General features: G+C 41.6%; 1 protein-coding gene and 1 long non-coding RNA gene across 5 annotated transcripts in view; one reads left to right on the top strand and one right to left on the bottom strand.

Annotated features, from left to right (window-relative positions):
- Window positions 1-5215, bottom strand: part of INO80D (INO80 complex subunit D) — a 45714-nt gene extending 40499 nt beyond the window's left edge. For 2 of the 4 annotated variants that reach the window (XM_018911607.3, XM_009088056.4), the window contains exons 1-2: window positions 4720-5215; window positions 3389-3458 (exon numbers count right to left, since the gene is read on the bottom strand). The gene's annotated coding sequence lies outside the window, so the exon portion shown is untranslated. The other 2 variants (XM_050977084.1, XM_050977083.1) reach the window with 2 other exon arrangements.
- Window positions 5216-5259: 44 nt separating this feature from the next.
- Window positions 5260-12729, top strand: LOC127059833 (uncharacterized). Its single transcript, XR_007778019.1, has 2 exons — window positions 5260-5343; window positions 12104-12729. It is a non-coding gene; the product is annotated as an uncharacterized LOC127059833 (long non-coding RNA).
- Window positions 12730-13382: the final 653 nt, after the last annotated feature.

Below are 13382 nucleotides of genomic sequence, written 5' to 3' on the forward strand. Positions count from 1 at the left end.
CCTTAAGACAACTGAAGGTGGTTTGCACTGTGACTGCAAAAAGAGAAATAAAGATTTCAATACACACAGGAACACACCTGTCCAACTACCAACACCTACTATCACAGTTTCCAACCTGCTTTTAGTACTGGCTTTTCAGTACAGGTATAATCAGCTCCCTTGCAGTGCACATCAGCTCCAAAGACAACACAGTTGTAGCTCTGCACTCCACATGTCCTCTTCCAGAAGAGTTAAACACTCCTTCAGAGGGGCTGGAAAACAGTGTAGCAGCAAACTTTGGAGGATGACCTTTACTATAACCATACCCAAGTAGCAGCATTATGTCATGCAGAAATCTGGTACCTGACACTGTCAGTAGTCCACAGGGAAGGCAATGGCTTACTCACTAATAGAAAGCCCAAAGCACTAGAGCCTCAAAACTCAGATTGGTAATTTTGTGCAAAGGCTGTGCTGAAAATATTAGAGTATTTTAAATCATGTGGGTTGAAACATTCTTAAACATATGCTCAGAACTTGACATTCAATGTACTAAGACCCTTTTAGGCAATGGAATCCCCAAATGCATTGTAAATTGCGAGGCAATTATATGCTGGTGGTTAAAAGATGTATAATTAAGAGGACTGAGCTCAGAGCTTCACACACTGCATCCAAACAAAATCCACAACTACAGAGGTCTTTACTGTGCTGTTTGCATTGGCTAATACTAGCCTAAATTTCATGTTAAATTGCTTGGTGTGATCATGACATCTCACAGACAAGGTACAATCATCTCCTTAGGTTCCCAAAACCACCAGCTTGGGGCCGGAAGTAGAACATGGATCTAAAAGAATCTCAGCTTCTCCACAAGCACAAATAACATAAATAGTAGTTTTGTCATTTCCTCTTGACCAAGAAAGAACAAATACTTGTCACTGTCAGGCCCATTTCCTGAAACTGAGCAAACACACAGCGTGCAAGACGTTTGGAAGCATGGAATTTCATCCACTCCAAGATGAACATAAGCCATAAAGCTCATGACAAAAAGACAGGCACTTAAAGCTATTTTACAGCAAAACTTTTCAATCAGTGTTAGTAAAAAGTACACTTCTAAGTATGAATCTAAAACATTCATTTTCTCTATTTCATAGCAAGTGATAACTCTCTTTGAAATGTTTTGTTCTATCAAGAGAAGCTGTACCACATCTACTTGTGATCAACATCAACACCACAAAGTTCCAACTTCTGTCCCTATGCTGTGATCTAACCATAAGTTTGGCTTAGTTCTAGTCTTTTAACAGCTCCATTCTCTACTACACTCAGCTAGCAAACCAAGAATGCTGTAATTGTGGAAACAAGAGTCTTTTTGTCAGTAAAAGCACTCAAATTGAGACAGAGGACACTGGGAAGCAACCAACGTCAGCTACAAGAGTTCTGCACAGAATGCTTTCATTAACTGGAGTACAGTCCTTACTCAGGAAGGCCTCTGAAGTGCAGGTACTGCAACACACATGCAAGAACCCTGACAGATCAAGGCATTCAACATGTTAGGATCTTACAAGATATTTTTAGTTACCACCTGGAATCATACTTTGGACTACTTTTTTTCATATGTTAAGACCTACCTAGGAAGAATGAAGCAATATTGCCCTCATTCTGCCTTTTTAGAAAGCTTTTTACTTCAGTTCTGGCAAAAGGCAGTTTACATTGCATAAGGATGTCCAATATATTAACAGAAAAGCAGCAGAATGTTTTAGGCAACACTGGTAAAACAGATTATGTTTTAGAATATAACACAATAAATACAGAATTAAACTTAAGCATTATTCCTAATAATAGCTACAGCTAGAGAACTTATAGACTTGTAACTGGTTACAATCAAGAGTAGAAATCATAACTATGAGGAAGAAAATAAGAAGTCTTTGCTCACAAACTGAACAGGTTCTTTTTGTTTTCCTACAGCACATGAACTTAAACAGGAATTTTAATTTCAGCTGATTCACTCATCTGTACCTCATAGTATCTTAGAGAAAACCTGACAAAGATAGCCCAAACCCTAAAAACCAACAAACATTTAAGATTCTACAAATTTTAGAAACTTCAGATGATTTCTAAAGAAAAAAGAACTTATGTAGGAAAATTTCTAACTACTGCCAGGAGTACATTCCTACAGATTTCAAAAAAGTAATTTCTTAAACATGACTATTCCTGACCTAAGGTTCAAGATGGGCTCTGTATCTTGAAAGTTTTTTTGAACAAGGATTTCTCTATTTGAGCAGAAGGTCTCCAGGCCCCAGTCCTGCCATCACATCCTCACAGGGAGGTTGTCACGCACGGTGATTTCAATGTAGTTATAAACAGGCCTGGGTTTTGCCAGCATGAGCAGGGCTGCAAAGAGGTGGCCTTCAGATACAGCAACAAATGGACCCTTCATGACATTGCAACATGGCAGAAATGTACTTTAAAAACATTCTCTCAAAATACCAAAAGCAATATCCTGAGATAAAGTAGAGTTTAAACATACCATAACACACCTTGCATCTGTACTAGGGGAAAAAAAAGTCCAAGCCTTTTATTTATTCAAATAACACATAGCCTGCCTTTCCAGATGAGGTTAAACAAAATACCTTTGTCTTATTTTTAGTCCCAATACTACAAAGACAAATAAACTTATTTTCTCACAATACAATATCATTCTTGCTTCAGTAGGAATACTCAATAAATAAACCAATAGAGCTCCTCACAGAGGAGCCTTTCAGCAGGTATAAACTACTATTGGAGTTTCAGTGTGGTCCTAAAATAAACTTGTACCTCCTGATGATTTACCATACCATGAGAACATGGTACACACAGTTCTGTAGGACACACAAATTCAATCACTCATCCCAAAAATACTGAACATCAAAATAACCCCCAGTACGTAAATTTAGCGTTGCTTTCAGTAAATAATTTAGCTTTACAATTAATAAAACTTGTGTGATCTTTGTATGTATTACAAACAGTCACCAATTTGTAAGTGACAGCTTCACACCAGCAGTGGTACCTGGTGGGTATGGCCTGAGCATGGAACACTGTCACTACAGGTGAGCCCACAGGGAAGGGCACCTGTCTACAGGGGAACAGTGCATTGCCCTAATTTTGTCACTTTTAAGTCTCCCAACCCTCAAAAACTAAAAGGCCTTAAAATAAACCCGCATTGCATGTTGTTGAGCAACGAAGTTAGAACTAACTCTATGTATTTTAATCAGATGGTATAAGGCTTTAAGGTGAGTGTCACTGTCACTTCCATCACTTCCAAAATTCATTTGAGGTTACTTGTACAAAGCCCTTACAATTTTGACCTAGAAGACACATTAAGGAATATTTGACCGAAACGTGCCACCTCCCGCATTAGAAACCGGAGCTATTTCACCTGTGCGGGGTGAAGTGCGATGGTGGGTCTTCCAGTGCACTCACTTCACAACTACCAGACGTTCTTTTCCCTGAAAAAAAGGATCCTTTCATTTTCAGTCCGGGGGACAGCAGCACCTCACACAGACCCCCCAGCGCAGCGGGACATGAGAGGGGACCAGACACAGCCCTTGCCGTGTAGGGGCTACCGAGGCGATCCCCTCCCCGGGCGGAGGTGCCAGTGGGCTGTGGCTGCTGTCCCGCTAACGGGTCCTGGCACAGCGGGGTGCCCGAGGGACCCCAGCCCGGCCCCGGCAGGGCTCAGGCAGCCGCTGGCCGCGGCATGTGCCCGGCACCGAAGGCACTGCCGGGGCAGTCCCTCGCCCCTGCCCCGGGTTCCCCGCTCGGGGGCCGGCCCGGGGTCCCACGTGCCGGCAGCCTGGGGGGCGGGGGGGGGGGACACTCCGAGGGCTTCCCCGCACCCCAAAACCGCTCCCCACTACCTCTCAAAAAGTTGTTGGCGAATCCACCCGCCGCCGGCCCGGCCGAAGGGGGTCACCGACGGGGGGGAAAGGGGGTACGGGACGGGCGGGGGGGAACCTGCGGCCGCATTCCGAGGTGCCCCCGCCCGGCCGGCACCGTCCCCACGGCCGCGGGCGGGGGGTGGCCGGCGGCGGCGGTGGGGGGATAAGCACCCCAAAAACGCTGCGAAACTTTCCAGGCCGCGGCCGGCGCAGCCCCGCGGGACCGGCACCGCCTCCGCCGCGGCGGCCCCGCACCGGGCTGGGGGAGGGGGTGCCCCCCCACCCCGGCACCGCTCATTAAAAGTCATTTCGGCAAATTAATGCCGCCCCCGTCCCCCCGTCCCGCGGCCCTCTCGCCCCGCGCGGGGGGCGGGGGGGCTTGGGGGGGAAGAGCGGCCCCAACCGCGGCGCCCCCACCGCTTCCCCCCAGCCGCCCGGCCCCGGCGGCGGCGGGGCTCGGCCCGCTCTGGGCCCGGGGCCCGGCGCGGGGGGCCCGGCGGGGCGGGGAGCGGAGCTGCCGGGCCGGGCCGCGCCGCGGCCTAGCGCCCCCCCGCCCCCGTTCTCCCCCGCCGCCCTTCACCTCCTGGGCAAAGGCGCCGCGCCCCGACCCTCCCGCTGTGCTCCGGCGGCCGTCTCACCCCCCCTCCGGCGCTCCTCCCGGCGCCCGAAAGCTTCAAAAACCCCCCTGGCTCCCCGCACCCCCTACTGCGGCCTACGCCGCCCCGACCGATCCCCGGCCTCGCGTAGCCCGCCTCCCCGCCCGCCCTGCACCCTCCGCACCGCCTGCCGCGCTACGCGAGCCCGGGGATGCAGGCCGGGCCTGGCTTACCTTTCCAGCTGCTTTTTTTTCCCTCCTCTCTCTCCTCTCCCCCCTTTCCCTCTGTTGGGCTGACAGATCAGAGTTTCCTCCCCAGCAGAGGGACTGGGAATGTGCTCGGGCTCTGTGCTGAGGAGCTGCTGCCCCCCTGTCTCTGAGAAGATCCTGCTTTTTGTGGGGAGGAAGCTTTGGGGGCTCTTTTATTATTTTAAAACTACAAAGTGCTCAGAGGGTAGGTGATTATTAAGGGGAATCCCTGAATATATTCTCCAGCAAAGAAGGCAGGGCTGCTGGGGCTGCTCAAGAAGAGAGCCAGCAGCCTCCTATAGCACCACTACAGGCACTGAGAGGACATAACATCAGAGAGCGGCTCCTCTGCCCTCCAAAACAACAACTTTCCTACCATCTTGGAGGTAGTAGCGAGGGAGAGAGGGAGGGGGAAAAAAGTACAGAAGGTTTTTATAAAGTGTCAATTTGGAGGAGGGAGACAAATGGCCAGAACAAAATATTTTATCGTTTGTGTGACTTTTTTTTTTTTTTTTTTAATAAAAATAAAATACAAAGGCTCGTGGCTGAAGAAATATTTTTTTTAATAATCTGTAAAGATCAACTCTCTGGAAAAAAAAATTAAAGGAGGTACGGTAAAAAATATATTTTTAGTAACTTCGTTGTTCTTAAAGCTATGTAATTTTTTTCTGTATTTTAAAGTTGATAACTTCTTTGTCAATTTGTGATGGTTCTAAAAATTAGTGTGTAATTGTGAAAGTTTGTGTAACTTTTTTTTTTTTTGGTATTCATAGTCTTAGTAAACAGCTGAGATTGATGTCGGATAGTTTGGTGTAACTGTACCATAATGTCGTTCTCTCTTTCAAGGCATTGTAAATAAAATTGGATATACAGGTAGGAAAAAACCCATATGTTTTTAATTTTTACTTTTTTATTTCTTTCTAGAGTAGTCTATGTAGAGAAACAATGAGGGATTTAGTGTGAGTGAGAGGAACCTATGATAGATATCTGAAAAATTGTGCTGTCATAAATTTAGCATTGTCTGCCCTTCAGGATGGGATGAGAAAAAACAGAACTCATAGCAAGAAATTTGGGGGTAACAGTTGAGTTTTGTTCTTAATATTTTCAAAGCGTTTTGCAGCATTCTAAAAATCTGTTTCGGTTCTTTTTAAGTTACTGTTTTGATTTAGGGGGTTTGTTCTTTATATTTATGAATATTATTCCAAACTTATAGTTGAGAAATGCTATAAATTTATACTACAGTGTATTGTAATATAAATTAATATTACTTTTCATTTTTGCAGATTCTTTTATTAGATTGTAAAAAATATATTAAATGCTGTCAAAACAGTGTCAGATGCTGTGGTGTATCTGTAGGTGAAGACACTGATCACTGTATTCAGCAGATCTGTGATAATGTTTCTTGAAGTAGTATTATGCAGAGCCCTCTTCAGAGATGAACTGCAAAGATGCCTTTTTATTTGTCCCGAAGGAAGAGGAAATAATTAGGAAACTAATGAGCTATACATTATGTTTTTTCCATTGTAAAAATTATTCAGGTGGTACAGACTAATTGAACTGCAGTCAGACTAAGGTCATATGGATGAAGTACTGAATTATTTAGTATATTATCACCCTCTTCCTCTCCCATGCCAAATCTGAAATATATTGGTTTAGTTCAGTTCTTGTAATCATAAAAAAAAAAAAAAATCCTGTATTTTAGGTATATCCGCATTTCGAAACGTATTTTGAGTTTGCACAGCCTGCATGGTGAGTGTAGTTTGTGTGTTCATACTGGGTTTTTCATTTAGATAAATAGGTTTCAATTAAAGTATAATTAAAAGTCAGCTGGTCTTTGTGTCAAACTGTTTTTGTTTAGCAGAGTTTTTTAGATTATGCTTAGTCTACCTAGCTCATTTTTAATAATCTGGAGTGTTGGGTTCAATGGAATTACTGCATGGGAGCTGTTTTTCTGATATTTGATTTTTTTTCCTGTTTTGCAGTTATTAATCTGTTAAACGGATAGTTCTGATGATAGAAAACAACCAAAAACCCCCCAAATATGTTGCTCCTATATTGTATTTCCAAAGAGTTTGTATTTTGTATAGAGGTAATGCAATAATTAGGGTCCTTCATCATTTTACCAGTCATTATTGTATGCTTCAGAGCATGAAGTATGATTATTCTCTTTGTAAGCTGTTTCAGCAAAAACTCTTTTATATCCTATACCTAGAATTCATTACACAGGAATGACAGGGATTACAAACATTGGTCAGGTATAGGATGGTTGAAAAACCGCAGACCCTTTGAAATATTACAAATAAATTATCTTAATTAATTTAGGAATCCAACAAATGCAGCATAAACTAGTATTTCCTTTTATTCTAAATAGATAGATAAAGGGCCAAATTCTCAGACCCCTGCAAATGCTTGCAAGCCTTACTAACCCTTCCTAATTCAGAAGTGCTTGAAAGATCACTGTAGTTCCTTGCATAAAACTCTTCCCATAAAAGTTGGTAGGATTTTGCTCAAGTACCAAATTCAAGTTTCTGTACAAAGTGATTTCTTGTATTGACCATTGTGTTAAACAAGAGAATTGCTACTTTCAGCTTAATTCAGTAGTTCAGTATAATTCAACTACAGTTCAGCTTCTCTTCACTGGGCTACTTAGATGTTTTTTGTGTTTTAGGGAAGAGAGGCACACCATGAACAACTAATGTATGCCACATCTCGCTGTGGTACTCTTAATATCTGTGCAGCACACTTAGGATCTTGGAACTGTATTTTTTTAAATGGGATGCAGGTAATTCAACATTTTAGAGAAATGGCTATGAATGCACTTGAGTAACTGAGCACAGAAACAATATTAAACCTTTTCTTGGGCTTATGTGTTTGACTTTGCAGATACTGACTTTAATCAGATTACTTGCCTGCCTAAATTTAAACATGCATCATGGTAGCATTACACATTTTGGTGACATCCTAAGATCTATTCGATGTGTTTTAATTGTGAAGCCAGAAGCTTAAGGCCAAGCAAAATGAGAAACATTTTGACTTGGGAAGTTTGGAATAGGAAAACTTGAAATGGAATACTTCTGGTATCTTGTACAAAAATAATAAATCAGTCTTTTCAAGGAGGAGAAAGTAAAGAGGAAAAATTTACCAGATCTTGGTTGTGTGGACTATTGTGTAATCATTCAACAGAGAAATTAAAAATTTGTACTTCATGGATAGATAAATTTATTTAACAAAACTTTATTTACCTGAGAGTAATTTGCTTTTCACTAACTTACTAAGAGATGTAAATAATTATTTTAATTGTTTTGCTGAAAATAAAATGTTACACGGTAACAACCTAAAGGAGCAGTCTGCTAGCTTTAGTAATGTAGAATTAAATTATTTTTTAAAAAAAGATTTGCTTATCTTTTTGGATAAGACTCTTAGGCTGGGACATACATTATTTTGATGGGTAGAGCAGTGCTCTGAAATTACACTGAAGAACAAATTGGACTCTGAAACTTCAGTACAAGGACAATGTGTAAACCCAAAGCAGGAGAGATCCCCTGTACCACATTTGGAATTGTATTCTGGAACTTCCATTCTTCAGAACGGGTCTGTCTGCCTTGATTTCAGTCGGCCTCATGCCTGGAACAACTACTCCATCCAGTAAACTTACTGTACACTTGAGCACAGAGTGGTCAGAGAACATTAATGTTCTGTAAATCACACGTTCTGGCTAATGAGGCATTCTGTGCTGATGTGTCTCACTTGTGTTAGTAGTGAGACAGGGCAGTGATGCAGTGAATAAGCTTTGTAAGTCTAATAAAGCAATGGAATAGGGGCTTTAGGCTGTACACCAGTTACTGGAGGAGGCTGCATCAAGAAATGAACCTTGACTCTCTCCCAAGGTCGTATGCACCCTGAGTGCAGACCTCAAGAATTTCTGGAGCATGACTTAGACTGTGCATGTGATGAAGACTCTCGGGTTCCCCACAAATAGTGTTACAATGTCGGCATCTTGGTATTATTTCTTGAAAGACACATACTGAGGAAACAGTTCCAATGTCTTCAAATGCTTGCTAAAGGGATTAGCAATTTGTTAAAATGTAGGTGAATGTTGTGAAGAGGAAGAACAACTCTAAGTGTATAGCTGTTAATTCAAGATTTTCTTATCTGAAGAGCCACATTTGTATAGAAGGTCTTGTCTTTAGGCATTTAAAGACTGAAAAGGGTGAGAAATTAAATAAAACCCAAAGTTATGATGCATTCTTCTAAGCAATGTCTTGATCAGCTGAGATGTGGCATTAGTTTGTGTAATAGTGGCAAGTTCTGGGGTCAAGCTAACCATTACATCCCAGCATATTAACATTTTTGAAAAATGCCTATTCTTATTTTTTAACATGCAAATTTTATAATATGGTTGTCTCTTGCATATCTGGGTTTCAGTTACTCTGCTGCTGTTGTATGTATTTGATAACCAGCATGATTTTTGCCACTTTTCCAAACCACAGAGTCCTTATGTTAAAAACGCTGTCCATGATCTGAGGATTTTTCTCTAGGAAATATACCCAAGTTATGGCATAAATTGAGCTTCTTAAACCAGTTGCTAAACTCCTTCAAACCCGTGCTTTAGTGCACTCCTGTGTGGCAGATAGCACAGCTGAAACTATAGGACAAGCCCTATATACAACAGAGTAACTTTGCTTTACTTAGTTTCAAGCCCCAAATGCTAGCAAAGCAACATGATGTACACTTAGCCAGTCTTGTTTTCCTGAGTGTTAGGGGTTCATTAAAGCTTTTTTCAGCAGTGGGAATTTTGCTGTGGGTTTCAGTAGGAGTATAGCTGAAGAAGTATTTAACCAATTGGGAACAGATGTATGCTAGCTATTACATGATAATATAATTAATTGATAGTGAACTGTACTGAAAATAGTAATTAACTAAGACTTCACTAATCTGTTCTTCATTATCAATGTGTATTTTAATCTGCATTAAATAAATGGTATTGTCTTCCTAAAGCTCAGCAAAGACAAAACAGTAAGACTGTTAATTGTGGGAAGGTTGTCCAGAGTACATTGGGCATCTGTGGAGACCTCTTTAAATAGAGGACAAATTAATGGAATAAGCTGTCCCAGCAGAATGCTCTAATACCTTCCAATTTTACTGGGAAGCCCTCTGTTAATTCAAAGTATACTATTGTATTTTTACTATCTGCTTCTGTCTATTGATTTTCCTTAACTGTAATTGTAGTGGTTAAGAAACTCCACACTTTATCACCAGTCCTCTCTGCTATTAGTCCAGTTATTCATTTACAGTCAGGTTGCAGAGGGTCTTGGTCACCACTGCAGGATGGAAAGAAGAGAATTCCCACTCTGGACCAAATCAAGGGTCTCTTAAGTCTTCTGAGAGTAGCTTCCAACAAAGGTGTGGAATATCCTGCAGTGGTAATTGAGAAGTAAAGGGCATGCAGGACAAGATTTTTCTAAAATAGTTGGAGCAGAGCTAACATCAAAGCAAAGGCTTAATAAGTGTCTAGGGTCATGGGATTCCAGTGGATTTTGAAAGTTTTTTGTTACACGAAGTTTTTTGCTCTTAGTATGTTTCTTTTTGATACATGGTTCTCATCTCTGATCCATTTCAAACATAAACACAGGTGTACAGATGATGATAAGAAGAAATAAAACTATTTCTTTGAAGTATTAGTTAATTATATTTAAAATTCAGCATTGGCTGAGTGAGAAGATGTCTCTACTACCTCTTATGCCTCTAAATCTCAGTAAGGCTTCTCAGCATTAGGCACTGTGAATAAATGTGTACATGTAGCTGGAGGAAAACATAATTATTAACAGTGCTTAGCATAGCAGGCTTTGCTGATTATGAAATCACTCATTTTGTTTGAATTACAAGGCTTTATATATGTTATTTATGTCTGTCTGGGCCATTTTTCTGTGGTCCTGAGCTATGGAGAGTTGGAGTAACCTGGGTACTTTCAGACACTTTACTGACATCATTCCATCAACTAATATGTGTTACTGTAAAGTGTCTTTTGGATAAAACCTTACACAACAGAAAGGACCATGACAAGCCCACACACACAGTGAAGGATTTGGTGTTTATTTCTGAACTAAGTTTTCCTTGTGTCTCTCTGTATACTTCAGTATTTTGTTCACAGAAGTACTTGTGCCCATTTGGCATTTTATGAAAAATAATAATAATCTGTTAACATCTATTAATAAATTGAAATTTGTGTGTTGTTTTTGGCTTTGTTTTTTTTTTTTTTTTAATAGGAATTTTAAAACTTCTTGGGTAATTCTAGGATAACTTACGCATTTTGATGTTTTGTGGGGTTCTTGTACTCCTTGTAAAAAGCTTACTGCTGTTGTCAGGGAAGTCCTTAGCTTTTAGCCACTCTCCAGAATTCCCCATTTACTTAATACTTTTTTTCCATTTTGGTAGTCACCATGAAGTCCTCTTCTATTTGCTTCTCTTGCTTTCTGTTAGTCCTGTCAGTGCCTTGAGAGAGTTATCTTCCAACCCTTCAGCACTAAAGGTGATTTCATCTTACTGCATATTCAAAGGACAACACAGTAAATTATTAGGAGACTGTCTTGTTTTTGGAGAGGATGTTTTGGCTTAGCCATTGTTCGGAGTATTTTATGAGGGGCAGAATTGTGGGGACAGAGATGAAGTTATATTACCTTTCCCCTTTGGATTAAGGCTGATGCCAGTCTGCCATGCTGCCTTTCCTTTAGAGCTATGACCCTGAGCTATTTTTCTGTTGGTTTCAACATTAAAATACAGCATATCCCCCAATGAAGCATGTAGCAGACTGTCTTACAAGAACCTTATCAGCCTCAGAAAGGCACTGATCCAAAATCTTGTACTTTTTGGGGAAATGCTACAGACACCTTCTTTTCTGCCTTGAGCTATGCTTCAAAATACATTAAAAAAATAAGTCAGTTCCAGCTATTTTTATGACTGGCCTAATTTTGCTGGACATTTCAGAGTCTTGCTGAGAACATGCCTGTTTGACTTGAATTCTGTTATGTTTCTTTTATTGAAGCAGCTCACTACACTGCCCAGGGTTTTAACCACTCTCCCTTTGGAACTACAGGGATGCACCCATGGGATTCTGGTGCTGTCAGTAAGGTGGCTATTGAACAGGGTTTAGTTTTTGTTTTTTGAGTTTTTTGTTTGGTTGGTTTTTGTTGTTTTTGTTTGGTTTGGAGTCACAGCTTTAGACTTAGATGCTTAAATCTGTCTGCAGTTATAGCTTCTCTTTAATCTGAATGCACCTGGCCTAAACTTGAAAGTGTAACTGTATAGTATAGTCTTACCTTGAATTAACACACCCTTTGCCTTCTCTACTCCCCACATCCACCTGATGAAGACAAGACTACAAAAAGACAAGGTTTAATCAAAGTCATGCTTGGAGTTAATATTTTGCACACAAGAGCCTTGTTTACACCGGGCTGTGCTCACAGAGGAGGACACTTATGACCAAGCCCATCCATCTCTACCCAGACACATTGCTGTTCCTTGGCAGGCTGCCCAGGCAAGAGTGCACAGGAGCAGGCGACATGAAGGTTACTGCACCTGAAGGTAACTGGCGATGCACCCGCTGAGAAGTTCTGCCAGTTGGCCACCAGGTGGAAGCAGGGCTGCACTCGGGGAATTGCAGCTCCTCCGGGGCTGCGCTCAGCTCCAAAACAAAGCCTAACAAAGCCCCTGCCCACCCCAGCAGAGTCGGGATAAAGGCACCCACCAGCCTCTCATGTGGAGTGAGCTGCACCAGCACACTGATGGCTCAGGCAGTGTTACCACCTGGCTGGTCGGCCCTTACTGTAACCACCAGGAACAATACTCGGGGGGTGTTTATCTCCCACCATCCCAGCTCTTCATCACCAATTTTTCATCATTCTCTAACCTGAGGTTGCAGCTTCAGGACCAGCATGTAGCAGCACTGACTGTAAACTTTTTCTCTTAAATAAAATAAACAGAGGTAAGTTGTGTGAATAGTCCTGTTTCCGTAATTTTTCTTCAAATATTTTGCCCAGCCTATGTCACTTCCCTGCCTCTGCAGACCCCTATTATGTTTTTGTCACTAGCTGGGTAAAAGTCCTCATGTACACCAACTGTCCAGTCACCAGAGCAAACAGAAGGGATAAGGGGTAGGCTATGCTCCAAACTCAGTGGTTAACAATGCTAATTTAGATTTCTCTTTCCTGTCTAGTTTCCAACAGTCAAATTTATAGAGTGCCTTGTTGCTATTACCAAGGTTGGCTGAAAAATTCTGTACTTGACTAGTTAGGTGGGAAAGAGAGTAGAAACAGGACAGAGAGCACCACATTTACTTCTTCCCCTTATTGCCTTTCTTGATAAAGGCTGGACAGTTTTTGAACAGAAACAGGAATCCACTCTACTTACTAATTGAAGGACATAGAGCTGTCAAACCAAAAAGCATGCCTGAGTCCCAAAGTAATGCCACAACATTTAAGGGAAAAAAACCTAAAACTTTTGAACCTTTATAAATTCTGAAGTGATAACTGACTTGGTGCACAGCTGAAGTTATTCCTCTGTGTTTGTACAACATAGGGGAGGGGGGGAGGTGAAAAAAAGGTTTTCATCTTAGGAGCCTGAGAACTAAACATTTTTTTTGAATACAGGAT

Source organism: Serinus canaria, chromosome 7 (genome assembly GCF_022539315.1).
Source record: "Serinus canaria isolate serCan28SL12 chromosome 7, serCan2020, whole genome shotgun sequence".
NCBI classification, from domain to species: domain Eukaryota; kingdom Metazoa; phylum Chordata; class Aves; order Passeriformes; family Fringillidae; genus Serinus; species Serinus canaria.